Below are 18,062 nucleotides of genomic sequence, written 5' to 3'. Positions count from 1 at the left end.
ACATGTCAATCAGGGGTCAGCAGGTCAACAGACTGTAACAGTGACCATGGGAGAGATGACAGCAACATCAACTGAATCCTTCACATACAACAACACTCTGAAGGCCACCATCACTGCTGTCAGCCCACACACTACAACAGTATTCGGTAAGATTTCCTTATATGAATAAATAATACCAAATAACTTGTTATTCTACCATTAAAACATTCTAACCAAAATAGTGCTTTTTCTTTTTCTCTGCAAAAATATTTGATCTTCTTGTATACCTTTGTAAACATCTGACACAAAGAATTGCACTAGATCTTCAGATATGTTTCTCAATACAGATTCAACTTGTTGGTTTTAACATAGTTGGTCTCATTGTATGTTTGCAAAATGTAACAACTGATTGTATTTCAGTCTAAGATTTGTCTGGATTAGGTGCTGGCTTGGCGATTAAGTGCTCTACATTATATCAATTTTCTCTGTTTTTTTTGTGTCAAAGGGTTCAGGATTCTCACAATCTCAGGCTCAAATTTTGAAGAGCAGGTCAATGGCAGCTCTGTTCTGGTTGGTGAGACTGAGTGTGAATTGTTGCAGTGGACCAATGAAAACATTACCTGCATGTTGCCCAAACTCACTCCAGCTGTATACGACATCCACGTGAGAGTCGGGAACCAGGGATTCGCCTTAGCCAGGTCATTCACTAGAATACATAATATAACAATATATAAGTTTTAAACTTCTACAGCAATGCAGTCAAAGTACTTGTATGTAAATATGTGTACAGTTGATGTATTTAATTGTTTCTAGAAAACAATGGAAAGAAAATTTATTTGGTTTTTATCATGATTTATACATTTGCAATGACATTTAACCAAAAGTGAAATCTTTATTCAAAGAGAGAACATTTAAATACAGTTATAGTTAATATTATTGTTTATGTTAAAAGCATACAGTTCACAAGAGAATGATGAAATGATTTTGTTGTTTTCTTCATGTAGTGCTGGTGTTAATACCACTATAGAGGTTGTTCTGAAGGTGACAGGCTTCTCTCCACAGATGGGCTCTTTGTATGGAGGAACCACCATCACCATCAGAGGCTCTGGGTTCAGCTCGGTCCCATCAGACAACAATGTGACCCTGGGTAAGAACCAAAAACATGTCGACCATACATTACATGTAAAAATGGGTTAATTTTTTTAACACTCGCTGTAGTGGCTTTTTGAGAAAGAAGAGAGCATAAAAAATAGTACACAGCTGTAGGTCACACAAAGACAAGCTGGTGTTGGTTCAGAGTTAAAAATGTATCTACACTCTACTTAAGTAACTTTTATGTTTAGAAAAGTATATAAAAGACCATTTACATTTAATAAAACATCTGTATTGTCATGGTTGTTACTATGCTAAACTCTTTCTTACAGGAGACACAAAATGCCAAGTAACAGATGCTTTAGACCATCAACTGACATGTGTAACTCAACCTAAACACAAAATACACAATGTGACAAACCACGGCTTCCATCCTGGTAATCTCTTGTTTTATCTCTTTATCAGTCACACATATCAGATGAATACATCAAAGGCGATGACACAAAATGTTAAGAACAGATCATGAAAGTACAACTGCTGCCAAGAAAACAGCAGGACATTCCACATCACCTGATGTCCTTAAAGTCTTCTTAAGAATGTGCTTATCTAACTACGACTGTGTTTGTATGTGTATGCATAGAATTATATTGTGTGTGTTCAGTGGACGGTCAGGGTTACGCCTGGAGCCCGTCTGCACTTATAGTCTCAGTTGGGGACACAGTGGTTTGGAGCTGGGAGGCACCGGCCTTTGTCTCTGATCTGGGCTACAGGGTCTTCAGTGTGTCCAGTCCCAGCAGTATTGAATATGATGGCATTGCATTTAAAAGTGGAGACACCAAAACTGCCAGAGGTACAACAACTACATCACCGCATGCATATCTCACAATCCATTTATCAGAAATATATACAGTATAACAGTTATTCCAATTTGTTTTACAATGGTCTGTTTACTCTTAAGTGAACCATTAATCATTTATCAATATTTACTTAATATTGTAGCAGTTTGCGCACCTGCATCATATACAGTATACAGTGTTTATGAATTTACAAATGGTATTTGGGTCAATATATCCGTTACTACTGCTCTTTGTGAATCTGTTTGTGTGTCTCTCTTGGCTTAAGGGTTTTTCAGCTATCGTTTCACATCTCCTGGAGTTTATTACTACAGCAGCGGCTACATTAACTCTAGTAACCAGAAGACGATGCAGGGCGTAGTGACCGTCAGACCTATGGAGGAGAGAACTGTTGGGCTTCAGGTGTCTATAGCTGGAATACAGGCCTCTGTGAATTCAGGTACAACAGCAACACTTTCATTTTGTGATTTTTATTAAAACCACTAGCATCAACAAATTGGATTGCAAAGATAACAATTGATTATTAAAATGAGAACTCACCATCTTCCGCTGGTTGGACAGACGGATAGTCCCACCCCAAACACACACAACTGGTTGCTGTGATAGGCTGCTTTTTATAGTGCCATAGTGTTTCCATCCCATCTTAAAATGCAGAAAAGGCTCTCACTGGTTTGGTGGGGAATAGGTGGATAAATGCATTTCTCTTTTTGTCCTCCACAGGCTCAAGGCAAGCGAGGTCACCTGGGTCACAGTGTGTGGCCACTCCCGACTGTCAAATGGGGGTTTCTTATGACCCCTCTACAGGTCAGTACTTCACATTTATCTCCTGTGACACTCCTACTGTAAATAACATTACTCCTCACCACGGCACCACCCATGACATCATCACCATCCAGGGATCTGGCTTTAGCAGTATCTCCTGTGCAAATGAGGTGAGGTGAAGAGATCAATAAAGACATGAAAACTGACCTCAGTTTAGGGGATGTTAGAGATTCAATAATAAATGAAATACTGATTTTAATCAGAGTGGTTTTAACCATTTTATATGAAGTGGTTTAAATAAATATACAGTATTACATATAAAACATTAGAATTGTATATTGTGTGTGCAGAGGGGGGTGAATGCACAGTAAGGGAGAAAATTATTTTTTTCTGGTTTTGTTTGGCAACTAAAGGTCGATGTTGGAGGTCATCCGTGTCATGTCATCAGCAGCACTTCAACTCAGATTAACTGTAAACTCAGTCCTGACAGCGGCGCTCCAGTGGGCACCCACTTACCCATAACCGTCCGGGTCAACAACATGGGTACAGCCATCATGACAATGCCGAACGAGAACGACCGCAGATTTGTGGTTCTACCTGTGGTTGATTCTGTCTCTCCCTCTGTGGGCAGCACGACCGGCTACACACGTCTCTTCATCTCTGGCTCTGGTTTTGTGAACGCATCTGTGATGGTAGCAAATGTTCAATGTAATGTAGTTTCCATGAACTACTCACAAATAGTGTGTGACACCTCACCGTCTTCGGCCCGCAGGGGAAACGTTGTGGTTTATGTAAACACCATCTCTTCCTCTTGCAGTTCTGAGTGCATGTTTGAATATTCTCAGTCTGTTACACCAGTTGTCTCCAGCGTGTCACCTGACTCTGTTACTGGAAACTCTACTACTGTTGTGGTCACTGGCAGTGGCTTTGGGAACAATAAAGCCGATCTAAGGGTATCTGCTGATGACATCATGCTGGAAGTCACAGGGGTTACAGATGACAACATCACACTTTTGGTCGGTGCTCTGCCTGCTGGGGGACATGCCCTACGAGTGGTGGTGATGAGTAAAGGTCTCGCCACAGGACTCTTGACCCTGACCAGCACACCACAGGCCACCATCCAACCAACATCAGGAAGCATTGCTGGAGGAACTCCACTCTTGATCGAAGGAAATGGCTTTGTGGCAGATAATACCACTGTGATGCTTGATGGCATACGTTGCCAGATATTAGAAGTGACCCCAGACAGAGTGAAATGTTTAACACCTCCTCATGCAGAGGGAGAAGTGCGGGTGGATATTTGGGTGTATGGTGTTCAGTACCCACAACAAAGTTTCAACTACACCATCACACAAACTCCAAATATCACCTCAGTGAGCCCTGGAACAGGTAAGATTAAATTGATTAATTTTGAATATATCATGTAACTTACTGAAGAGAGGTTTACAATGTAACATTTGTAATGTAATGTTATGATTGCAGCTTTGGTGTTCAACCTATCATACCGTGGTCACAATTCACCTATAAAGTTCTGACCTTATGTTTTATAGCCAGCTCCATTATTTCTGGAAACTGTACATTGTAAGAAACAATACGATAAACCTGTAAATAACACATCTGCACACTCATTTAAACAATTATATGTTGTTTTTGTCTATTTGTTGTTCACTTTTTGTATATAGTGCATTATTGTTTTTATTTAATTCTTATTTTTTTCTATCTTAATGTATATTTGCACTATGTTTGCAACATGTGTACACTTTCTTCTGCACTAAGCTCCTGTGGCCAAGTTAAATTGCTTGTTTGTGTAAACATACTTGGTAATAAAGCTCCTTCTGATTCTGATTATTTTAGGTGCATTAGTTAGTGCCGTTACACCACATTCATTTTACTTGATTGTAACATATCAGCTCATATACTCACATAATAATGCTGCTGACATATTTTCCTCACAGGTCCTGTTGGAACACAGATCAGCATCTCTGGTTCAGGCTTTGGCACAGACGCAGCACTCGTCTCAGTGGACATTGATGCTGTGGGATGTAATGTGACATCCATCACAGATACACAGCTGATGTGCACTGTTGGGGAACACGCAGGAGGAACGTTTCCGGTTAGGTTATATCATCAGGTCAAAGGTCATGCCTTAACACGGTCTGTCTTCAGCTATGAGCTGCTGCTGACAGGGGTCACACCAAACGAAGGTAATCAAATACCTAAAAAAGAAAATAAAAACACTTTCTGAACTCAGAATAAATCACATCACAATCATAAATCCAATGGCAAATCAAAATTCTATATCAAATTTGGGTTTCAAGACTCACTGCCCAAATTGTCATATTATTTGTCTAAATATAGTAATAAAACACTACAGAATACATTTGTTCTGTATTGTTTTAGGAAGCTATGCTGGAGGAGCTGTTGTTGCCATTCAAGGCTCTGGATTTGATCCAAACTCCACCAGAGTTCTCATCTGTGACAGAAAATGTAACGTGGACCTGCAGAACTCCACATCTAACCAACTGTACTGTGAGGTCCCGTACAACAATGGTATGCACTTCCTCATGTAGCATTGCTCATGCATCTTGAAATGTTTGCACAACAAACCTTACCATTAATCTAACAAATATATCTAAAATATGTATTATGGTTTTGTGTGAAACGTATGCCAGGAAAACTAAAAACAAATCAGTTACGTAATGGATTGAAAATGTGACTGCTTAGATGCAAGTCACAGATAATTAGAAATGAAGGAAACGATCTGACTGTTTGTTTACATGTGTCTGTCTTCCAGGGAATGAAACCGAGCAGGTCTGCATGGTTTCAGTGTTTAATGGAAATGATACAGTCAGCATCACAGCCGGCTACACATACAGATCCTCTTTAACCCCTGTGATCACTGATGTCACACCACGCAGGGGAGGAACAGCTGGAGGAACCAGACTCACTATTACAGGCTCAGGGTTCAGGTGACAAAGCAGATTTTTTGTGTACTACAAAACAAAATCAAAAAACAGTTTAGGACTGTTACAGCACATACAGTAAATGCCTAAATGCATTTGTATGGCAAATTAAGATTTTTAAAGCAAATAAATAGTGTGATATTACACACAACACCAGCTGCTGATTGTCATATACATAAAGTTTGTCTTATTTATCAAATACTCACGTGTGTATAAGGCTTTTACTTGTGCACCTGTGTGAACTGTTTGAAAGTTAGATTAAAGTAATTTCCAAAATAAGCAAGAAAAGAAACAGGATTATGAGAACAATAACAACTTTGATTTTATCTAAAGCAACTACAGTAAATTTTGCTTTAAGTGGCCAAATACTTTTTTAGACCACAGTATGTGTTCCAAACAGTTTACTTTATGTAATCTTCTGTATCTTTGGCCTGTCTCACCTGTAGTGCAAACACCAGTGAAGTTACTGTGACTATTGCGGGATCTGTCTGCGATGTCCAGTCAGCCAATGAGACACAGATTATTTGTGTGACCAACGATCAACCAAAATCCCAGGAAACTAAAGTGCGAGTCCTGATAGGAAACAGAGGAATCGCCAGAATGGTAACACCCACATATATTTAATATCATATAATTAGAGCATCTAAAATAGAAAAAAATACAAATATAGAGTAACAAGCATTGTTGAAGTTGTCTCTTCTGTTTTTCAGGATCGTGCTGATTTCTTCTACATTGACGTGTGGTCATCTCCCTATACGTGGGGTGGTCTCTCTCCTCCTGAGAAGGGCACATTTGCTGTAATCACTGCTGGTCAGACCATCCTGTTGGACACCAGCACCCCTGTCCTAAAGATGCTCCTTATCCAGGGTATGTTGATACTAGATTATGCATTTTACAGTACAACTAAGTGAGGGTGAGGCATGTTTCCCCTTTTTAGTAATCGTACGCCATCTCATCAATACATATTAACCAATGGTATTTCTCCTCTAAGGCGGGCGGCTGATTTTTGATGAGGCAGATATTGAGCTCCAGGCGGAGAACATTCTGATCACAGATGGTGGAGCTTTACAGATCGGCACAGAGCAGCAGCCCTTCCAGCATAAAGCCATCATCACACTGCACGGACACCTGCGGTCTAAAGAACTTCCTGTCTATGGTGCCAAGACCCTCGCTGTCAGAGAGGGAGTGCTGGATCTGCACGGTATGCTTGTACAGTACAGCACCGTATTTACTGTATAAACAGTACTGTACGCTGTGTAGACAAGGTTGTCTATAAATAAGACCTTGGGATGACTACCGTAGAGAAGTTCCCTGCTTTGTAATGCTTTGTTTATAATCGTGTTTCTTCAGGAATCCCAGTACCTGTAACGTGGACTCGTCTTTCTCAGACTGCACAAAGTGGCTCCAGCACTCTGACACTGATGGATGCCGTCACCTGGAAGGCTGGAGATGAAATTGTCATTGCTTCCACAGGGCACAGGTACAGCATGGATATGCTTTCTAAGCTATAGTGAAACTCAGTTTTAGGTTGATTAAATAGAACTCAGTATAAAATTAAATTCTTACTTAAATTGACAAATAACACCCATATGATTGCATAGGAACCATGATAAAAGTTTATACCACTAATAAAAACATATACTTAAATGACTATTTACATTATATACTATTAACATTGTTTACCTCCAGCGTGCTTTGAAAATTGTTTATAACACACTGTCATTCCTTAACAATGTCCATAAGAGTTTCTAAATTCACTCTTCTACATCTTCCTTTGGCTTATTGCTTATGAATCCACAGACACAGCCAGAGAGAGAATGAGTTGAGGAGAATTGCTTCAGTTTCACATGACGGCAGGACCCTCAATCTGACCGAACCCCTCACCTACACTCATCTGGGTGTGTCCGTCAATCTGCCTGATGGGACTGCTTTTCAAGCAAGAGCAGAGGTGGGACTTCTTACCAGAAACATTGTTATCCGTGGATCCAACAACCAGGAGTGGAATGATCAGATACCAGCTTGCCCTGATGGATTCGACACAGGTTTGGTTATTTCTCCATCTTGTACAGAAAGAAGACAGTTACATACATAATTTCAGGAATGCTGTTTAAAGTAATTCATGACACGCTCATTACATTACATTGCCTTAAATAATGCACTACATTAATTACATCCATGTTTTCTTATAGGGGAATTTGCAGTCCAGACATGCTTCCAGGGGAGGTTTGGAGAGGAAGTAGGAAGTGATGAGTTTGGTGGCTGCATCATGTTCCACGCACCAAATGGAAGTCTGGCAATTGGAAGAATTGAATATGTTGAGGTAACAGTTTAATGAACATATTACTTGAGTTTTAATATCTTTGAGACCTTTAGGAAAAATGTGGAGTTGTTTGCATTCTACTGTAATCATAGGATTATTCATCTCTATTAGATTTTTCATGCTGGACAGGCGTTCCGTCTGGGACGCTACCCAATTAACTGGCAACTAATGGGAGATGTTCAGTACAAGTCGTACGTGCGTGGCTGTGCCATCCATCAATCTTACAACAGTGCTATAAGCATCCACAACACTCACAACCTGCTGGTGGAGCGAAACGTCATCTACGACATTAAGGGTGGAGCCTTCTTTATCACAGATGGTAGTGAGACAGGAAACATCTTACAGTACAATTTAGCAGTATTTGTAAGACAGAGCACAAGTTTGCTGAATGATGATGTGACTCCGGCTGCATACTGGGTAACAAACCCAAATAACATCATTAGACACAATGCTGCAGCTGGCGGGACTCACTTTGGATTCTGGTACCGCATGAACGATCACCCTGATGGCCCATCCTATGATGCCAACATCTGTCAGAAGAGAGTACCACTTGGGCAGTTCTTCAACAATACGGTGCATTCTCAGGGCTGGTTTGGGTTGTGGATCTTCCAAGAGTATTTCCCCGTGCAAAATGGTTTCTGCTACTCCTCGACACCAACACCAGCCGTCTTCCGCCGTCTGACGTCCTGGAACAATGAGAAAGGAGCTGAGTGGGTGAATGTTGGAGCTGTGCAGTTCAGTGAGTTCCTCATGGTCAATAATGAGAAAGCAGGAGTGGAGGCCAAGAGGATCATTAGGAACTATGTCAGTGGATGGGGGCTGGAAGAAGGTGCAGCTGTGGTAAACAGCACTATTGTGGGTCATGTGTCTGAGCTTGGAAATGATTACTGCACCACTCATGGTATTGTACTGCCACTGGATGATGGCATGAGTGTCATCAACACCAAATTTATGAGCTTCAACCGGTCATCATGTGCAGCTGTTGGGGTGGCAGAAGTCATTGGAACCTGCACGTTCCGCTGTGGAGGCTGGAGCGCCAGATTCAGTGGAATCCAATACTATCAATCACCCAACAAGGCCAGATTCAGATGGGAGCACGAGGTGGCGCTCATAGATACTGATGGATCCCTGACAGGTACAGACCTATACCACAATAACATTACATATTAGAGATTATAGCAAAGAGGAAACTGACTTAGAAGTGTAAATGAAACTGTAAAAGCTTCTGTGTAATAGTCTCTTTATATTTATATAAAAGGCAAAAATAACTCCAAGGTGGTGCCGATGAGTAACCTACTCGACCCAAGTCACTGTTCTCAAGCAGCAGAATGGAGTGTTGGCGTCCCTGGAGCTGTATGTGACAACACCACCAACTTCCACCGGCTGGTTTTCTACAGTCCCTCTCCCTATTGGTATAACAATGTGATTCTCACCAACTCATTTGGTAGGCTGAAATAATCATTTTTTGGGATGACTGAGATGTTGTCAGTACAATTCACTTTTCATGAATGACAGACCTAAAATCTCTCTTTAGGGTCATGTGTGCTACCCTTTCTTCAAACGATGGTGACCCACTCATATGGCTGGATGGCACTGGTCCCTTCAGGCCAAACCTACAACTGGCAGTTTGAGCGTGGTTCCCACATCACCAGCATGTCATATTACGGAATGATCTACGGCTTTAAGGTGAAGTGTGGGCATGACACAATATCTTTAAATTAATGTCCACCACAACTTAAGTTCCCCAAAATATTTTTTTGTCAATATTTACTCATCCTTGTATTGTTTCAAACCCACATGCTGTTATTTTCTGTAGAATATAAATGTATTTATTTAAGCAGCTTTTAACCAGTTCATTGTGTACATGACTGTCAAAAACCAAACAGTAAGAGTTTAAAGAAGTTTCTGTGACTTATTCACAGTCTGCACATGGCATACAACAGGGTAGGCTTCAGAACAAAATGGAAGTAATCTTGAAATTTAAAAAATGATACAAATTTGGTTGCTTTAGACGACACTGTAAAGACAATGTGTTTTTTGAGAGCAATACCAGCAGGTTTGCAATGGCATGAGTAAATTACAAGATTTCATTTTTGAGTATAAAATTCCTTTTATTTTTTTGTCTAATTCTGTGCCTATTTTCTTCACTGACAGCCAGAAAATTACATCATCCTGAATCACAACTTTACTCAAGCGCCTGACATATTCCACATTATAGATCAACGAAATGGTTCCTCCCAGCCTCTAACCCCTACAGTGAATGTAAATGGCGACTGGTACATCAACGAGTCTTCAAACAGTCTCTACTACATGGGTAAAACTACTCATCACTTAATACACAACGTTTGGTTAAGAGGCATAATGTTAAGAGGACACATTTCAAATCAGTTCCAAGACAGTGTAATGTTCAAATGCCTAATTAATTATTCATTCAATGCCATCTCAATACTGCAGAACCATAAAAATATATGTTATAATATAAATGTTTTCTATATTTTGACTACAGTGTCTGGAAGAGACCATGCAGCTAACCGGAGGAGGAGGAACAGTGTGGACCGGTCTCTTAAAGACAGATATGTGTACTTCTATGTGTATCAGTGTTACTATCCAAAGTGTATCACACCAACACAACCTCCATCACTTCCACCTCCTCCACCTCCTCCACCGGGCAATTTTACCTCCGGATCCAAGTATGTTATAGACACACTTGCTCAGCACCTTTTTTTATATGACCATATTATCTGTTGTTTGACTTTGTTTATTTAATACACAGCAGTACATATAATTGTTGTAGTCTCTGGTCAGATGAGTCATTTTGGAGGTCGAGCCCAGAAAACAACTTTGCTGTTCCACAAACAGGCTCTAATGTGGTCATTCCATTAGGTAAGCAACTCTAATGCTGCAAATCCAAAACAGTAAAAAGGGTAGTTTTATGTTGTATGTATCTAAAACCTAAAAATTGTCACAAATGTACAAATTACTCACTTTGTTTTAAAGGGAAATGTGTGATTGTAGACACAGTAATTCCTTCCCTGAACAAGCTGACAATATATGGAGTTCTGAAGATCCCAGACACAAATAATGGCACTTCCAACATCAGCGTTTCCCAGTATAACAACATTGTTCTGAACGTCACATACATCTCCATTCAGGTAACAGTCTGGACCAAATTGCAACCTTTGAACTGGAATCAAACTCTTTTAGAGTGATAAATTAGCTTACTAAGTCAAAAACAAATCGTTAAGAAAAGTGAAGATGGATCAAATAAAGACACTTATTAAATAGTAAAGATGCATTCTTTATCATATTTAAGCAGCTTTGCATTTGGTTAATAGATATTAAGATATTTTAAGGATGTTGGATGTTTAACTGAAAAGAAAGTTAAGGCACTAATTTTACTTTGAATCAAGGGTGGACGTCTAATCGCTGGACGGGCTGATCACCCCTTCAGAGGTGAACTACAGATTATACTGAAAGGAAACCATCTCACACCCGATTGGCTGTTGCCTGACATAAACCAAGGGTCTAAAGTGTTGGGTAAGGGCACTAAACAGATAGCACAGTTCCTTGACAATGTAATTACATTAAAAAGAAATGTACTACCTAAAAGGGTCTGCATAGAAAAATGTAATCAGTAGCAGAATTGATATATACTGAAACCTTTTCCAGGTGTGTTTGGATCTCTTGATCTGTATGGCATGCCACACAATGTGTATCACACTAAACTGACTAGAACAGTCCAGGCAGGAAACAACACGCTCTCTCTGGAGGAAGCTGTTGACTGGAAGGTCAGAAACTCTCCTCACACGATTAAAAGAACCATTTATTAGGGCTGTCAGTTCAACATGGTAATTTATTCATAAAGAAAATCATGGAATTATCTAATTCTCAGTGTCATGAACAACCGGTAAGACTGACATTAAAACATGTTCTCGTCTTTTTGTAGTTTGCATTAAAACACTTTTTTTTACCTTCAGGTTGGAAATAAGATTCTTCTGTCCACCACCAGTTATGACCCATGGCAAACAGAAATCCGCACCATAACTGCAATTTCCGATTATGGCCGCACACTGATCCTGGACCAGCCTGTAACAAACACACACATTGGTTAGTGCTTAAATGTTTAGCCAAGGACCCTAGTAAGATATTTTTATCTGGAACTCACACTTACAAAACTGCAATATTATGTTTTTTTTGTAACCATGATAGCATGTACCAGGTTAACTACAGAGTGTGCTAAAAAATACCAAAGTAACACTTTGTGCTACTTGAAAGAAAGTAACAAACAAAAAAATGTAGTATAGTTCATGCTAACCAAAAATTACAGTACAGTACATTGTAACAGAGGTTTTTAGTGTTTTTAAATCTCATAATTACCCCAGACATAAATACTTACACATTTTTACTATAACATCAATCTGTCTGCTTGTTACTGAAAATTACAATCTCATATAGTTCCTCTTGAGATGTGATTGTGAGCAAACCACGGAGGGTCTTGTTTTGTTATTACAGGCGATTTATTACTTCCATTTATTTCTTCAAACTTACCCACATAACGTATTATTAATACTCATTCTTTCCCATCATTTATATTAGACATGTCCTGGAATGGGTCATCTATCTGTTTAAATAGAGTGCTTGAGAATTTCAAACTAAGTGACGGTTGGCCGCATCACCCATTTGTGCGTGTGCGGAGTGATAAAACGTAGTTCTGGCTAGTTTCGCGTGACAGCCATATAGTACGATAGCGCAAATTATCAACTGTACTAAACTTTACAGAATTGCTCTCATCATTAAAAAAATAGCTTCGTCATTTAAAAAATAACTAAGAAAAACTGCACATTTATTTAAACGTACAGTACTAATATTCATGACTATGTTACCCATACTGTGGACAGCGAGTTTCTCAACCGGGGGTAGGGGGACCTCTAGTGGCCTGTAGCGTAATTGCAAGGGCGCCGTAGAAAAATAACAGTGCCATTTTTATATTGACAGTAATACAGTTACTCAAGATAATTCATTTTAGGTTGAAATTAAACTTTGTTTTAAGGTTACTGTGTGTTACATTTAAAAAGTAACATTCAAACAGGCCTTAATTAAATGTCTGTAATAAACTGTTAATGTATTTAATTACAATTATTCTTATAACTGTTTTGCAGTTAGTGTTGTAAAGCACTCAGTTCTGTAAGTAAATATATTAAATGAAAAAAATTGTACATTATGTTAAATGTATTATCTAACACACGACTGTGGTCATACAGGACAAAGGTATAATGTACCAGGATCTTCTAGAAGCTATCAGCTTGCTGGAAATGTGGCTCTTCTGACCAGGAACATCAAGATCATTGGACAGGAATATCCAGAAATGAACACACAGTCTTATGGAGCAAGAGTGCTGGTGAACCTTCACAGAAAGACGAACAACATACAGAGGTAATTATATAACCAAAATACTTCAGCCAAAAAATCCAAAACCTTTCATTTACTGTTTACCTTTCATTCATCTGGCTACTGTAAATGACAAACAAAACGATTAATTTACACACTTACTTTCATTACAAAAACAAATTTGTAAACTTACCTGCAATTATAATGCTTCCGCTACAGGAAGAGCCCAGATCAGAAACGTTGAGTTCTACCACACAGGACAAGCGGGATGGAACGACCCGTCAGACCCGCGCTACTCTCTGGCGTTTTTGAACCTGGGAAATGTGAGAACTAACATGGATTCTTGGACCTGATGGAGGCTTTTCTACACCCAGAACTGCTGTAGGCCACTAAAACCATGATTTCAACTATTTTTTATAGGTGGCTGTTGAGTCCTACATCATGGGATGTGCTTTCCACGATGGCTTCGCTCCTGCTATTGGGGTGTTCGGAACAGATGGACTGAATATCGAAGACAACGTGATCCATCACACTGTTGGAGAAGGTGCTGAAACAATGGCATCTATACTACTCAATGTTAATGCAAACGCAAAGACGAATTTAAATGGAATCCAAATAAAGTTTATTTTTATTGTCTGCGATTTTTATCTTAATTGTAAAGGTATCAGAATATGGGGCGATAAAAATGCAGTCCGGAGAAACTTGGTTACTCTGACACTGTGGCCGGGATCCTACAATGGTGCAGCTGAGACTTTGAACACTGAATGGAACGCAGCCATTGAGGTATCATTTTCAATAAAAATAAAAAATACAGTGGTGGCCAAACCATGGTAATCGTGTACCATGTTATTAACAGGACATTCAGTAACAGTACATTAAAGCAACACAGTTTTTCGACCTTAAAAAAATGTCTCTAAAATGATTTCAGTGGTAGAATAACTCTTAACCAAATTCTACGGAACAACCTCATAGCGGCTAACCACACTCTGTAAGTACTCCGGGTCGGTATACACAGCCCCGCCCACCCCCAGCCCGCGGAAGAGTGCGATATATGGTTTCCAAACATCGTTTCTGAATTCGGCCGTTTCATCATCTTATGCGGGGGCCTCACCAAAATATTTTTTTAAATCTTAAAAGAGTTTCAAACTGTGAGAGACCACAAACATGAGGACAAAAAAATCCTAGATTTATTCGTCTTGCTCCTATAATGTGTGGTGCATCGTGATGTGACGAAGAAAGCACACCACACAGATTTTCAAACAGAGTCCTGACTGAACACAGGAAATCTCGCAAATTCTCTCGATATTTCTGAATACGTTTTTTATTATTTCACTGCAGGCTTTGTTTATTATATGTGTGTTCAATATAAACAAATGTGTACATATAACCTTTTATGTCATTTAAAAAAAAAAAATTATCGTTGAGAAATTGCTCAAGCAGCTCCGTCTAAAGCATTTAAGGTGGCACAGCACTAGACATAATTTTATTGCAACTCAAGTATTGTTGTATTTATGTCTTCACAGTACTTAAAAAATAATATTTATACCGTTTTGTAAAAAAAATAGCTGCTGACATTATCACCTGAAAGAGTCTAATGGCTCCACTAGCTCCACTAGACCTATTTTTTCTGTTCCTCCTTAAAGCATCAGCACACTCGGAATCCAACCACTACTGTCACTTGCACACAGCCTGCTTTTTATTGCAATTATTTGTAATTGCGATGATAGTGTTTGTAATGCTTTTGAAAGAAAATTGACAGAATAAAGAAAAGGGTCAGGATCAGGATTTCTGATCGTAAATATTCAACATTCGCGATCAGGGCGGCCCTGATGTTCTTCCGATCAGGTTCATTCACTCTTAACACACATCACACCACAGGAAAATCTGATAAGATAATCTTTGGAGCCGTTTCAGGTCATCGGGACTTTACCTAGGATTGTCGGAAGGGGAGAAATCGGCACGATTATCTTGTGGTGAGGGCGGCCCCGGCATTAGTAATCAAATTCACATGTATTGCGCTGCCCACGGGAAAGCTTATACAGCGACATTATTTACAACACTGGTAACAGACAATTGCGCATATCAACCACATGGGGGAACCCGTGAGCAAAAGTGCTAAAGTGTTGCTTTAAAAAAATCATGGTATTGAACCCCACCCTAAAAAAGGCAATAGCAAGGTACTTTATGACACGTTGTTAGTGACAAAAAAAGAAAAGTAAAAATACATAATGTAAAAATGATTACTATTTCTGTAGGTTAATGAAGCAACCAACGTGATTCTTCAAGGGAATATTGTTGCTGGCTATGAACGTGTGGGATTCAGAATTGATGGAGAACCTTGTCCAGGTGTGTATTTACTTTGATTAAAAAGCTGGTCACCGTTGTGTAATAAAGAATATAAGTGTGACGCAAGCTTACATACTTGTGTAATATTTATTTACTAATTGCTGTTTAATTTCCAATGTTAAAAGAATCAGGTTCAGTGGCACAATGGAGTGAGAATGAAGCACATGGTGGTCTGTATGGAGTTTACATGAACAAAGACGGACTTGCTAGTTGCTCTCAAATCCAGGGTTTCACCATCTGGAGGAGTTTTGATTTTGGCATTTACGTTCAAGTATGATAAATGACATTAATATATTCAAACTCAGCTATGAAGTGTTGTATACAGCAGAACTCATAGTTGGTGAATTGCTTATTTTACAAATGCAGTGATTGTGTTAGGTTTATGCAGTTTCTTAGAGATAAATGTTGTCCTATCTTGACTTCCAGGTCTTTATGAATGTGTTCATTTCTAACGTGACCCTTGTTGATAATGGAATGGGCATCATGCCTATTATCTACAGACCTCCATCTGTCAGCCACGAATACGCAGAAAAAAACGTTCGTGTACAGGTGAGGATGCACGGATTGATTCAGTCTGAAGTTTGTTACCAAAATAATGTCAAAGTGCTTTCTTACATGACTTGATAAATCAATAGTTATTGTATTAAATTGTTTTCAGTTTTACGACCAAGTACACACATGCATGAACTTCTTGTTTTTTTCAGGGGTCTCTGATTGTGGGCAGCAGCCCCAATTTCAACTGTTTGGACACACTGGAAACAACTGAGACCTATGTTTCACTCAGTGCAAGCCACAGAGCACCACGACCCCCTAAAGGTACAGTAGTACAGTAGTGATACAGCAAAAACTATATAACTCATTTTTCTGGCAACATTTGATAAAAGGGTCTTTTACAATCATTACATTTATGCATTTGGCTGTTCCAAAGCATACCCTAGGAATCAAACCAATGACCTTGTCATTGCTAGAGGTTACATCATGTTCTACCGTTTGAGCTACAGGACAGCATTATTTACGTTTTTACTACACTTATTTAACATTTGGTTTTAAACAGCAATATTTTAAATCGGAGACACTCATGCATTGCAAGAAAAGCAAGGAATTTTATTTGTAAGTCATTGCAAAAACTTGACATATTGTTCAGACCTAAAATGCAACATCTTATCTATCCTTTGTAGTCAAAATACAAATCCGATCATTTTGCTTTTGTACCTTGATCTGAATTTGATTGAATCTTTATGCAGTCATTTTGTTATAAATCAACACTGTGTTACAGCAGCAAGTATTACATTTACTTACATGCTTGGTCAAAGCAACTTACAGCGCATATTATAGTAGTTCCATTTTCTGTATTGATTTTATTGTATTTAATTGTGCTTATATAGTATAACTGGTGCATCTTCTGTGTGCCACAGGTGGCAGGTCTGGCATTTGCTGGCCGACATTTGAATCTGAACACAACCAAGCACCACAGAAACCTCACGGTGGACTCATGAGCTACAACGCCATAGCTGGTTTAATGAAGGTCTCCGGTAAGACATCCTCTAAAATGTCTTCATTTTCAATCTCCAGTGTAAAATTGGGTAAAATTGACATATTCCTGTCCGTTTCTGTCCCCAGATACAACATTTGTTGGCTTCAAGGATGTGTGTTCCACTGAAAGAAACTACATGTTCATGAGCAACCCACGAAATGAGGACCTACAACATCCAATCAGTGTTGAGAGAATCACCAAGATAGACAGCACAGAAGAATCTCTAGCATTCATTCATAACCCTGATCTGAGGTAAACGGGTTTGTCCTTTTCTTAACACAGTGTCCCATACAAGGTTAATGTGCAATTGTGATGCTAAATACAGTATGTGCAACAAGTATATTCTGATGTAAAAGTGATAAATTTGCTCTTACCGTAGTAAAGTGAACCCATCAGACTGTGTGGACATGGACTGTGATGCTAAGAAGAAGACCATGTTGAAGGATCTGGATGGAAGTTTTCTGGGTGCAGTCGGAGCAGTGGTGCCCTATTCAGAGTACGAGTGGAACGGGGATACGCGACATGGACTGGGCGATTACCGCATCCCTAAAGTCATGCTCACTGCTCTCAACGGCAGCCGCATACCTGTCAATCAAATAGCTCCTAATAAAGGTACATCTGAGGGTGCTTTATTATTTACATTGATGCATGAAACAAGTATAAATATAATTTACCTTGTTTCCAATTTCCAAGTGTTAAATCTTCATTAGAACCATGATGTGGCGCTTTTCACTTTTTCTGTAGCATAAGCAATATTTTCTTTCTTGCGCTTAACATGTGAGTATGATGTTTTATGTGTACAGGTGTGATCAGAGACTCGTGTA

At 39.2% G+C, this 18,062-nt stretch overlaps 1 pseudogene; it reads left to right on the top strand.

The window, feature by feature from the left end:
• Nucleotides 1-18,062, top strand: part of LOC130566746 (fibrocystin-L-like) — a 32,691-nt pseudogene that overhangs the window by 10,791 nt on the left and 3,838 nt on the right.

This window comes from Triplophysa rosa, linkage group LG16 (assembly GCF_024868665.1).
Source record: "Triplophysa rosa linkage group LG16, Trosa_1v2, whole genome shotgun sequence".
In the NCBI taxonomy this organism is placed as follows: Eukaryota; Metazoa; Chordata; class Actinopteri; order Cypriniformes; family Nemacheilidae; genus Triplophysa; species Triplophysa rosa.
The sequence above is the reverse complement of the archived record's forward strand: the minus strand, read 5'-3'. Positions and strand labels throughout refer to the sequence as shown.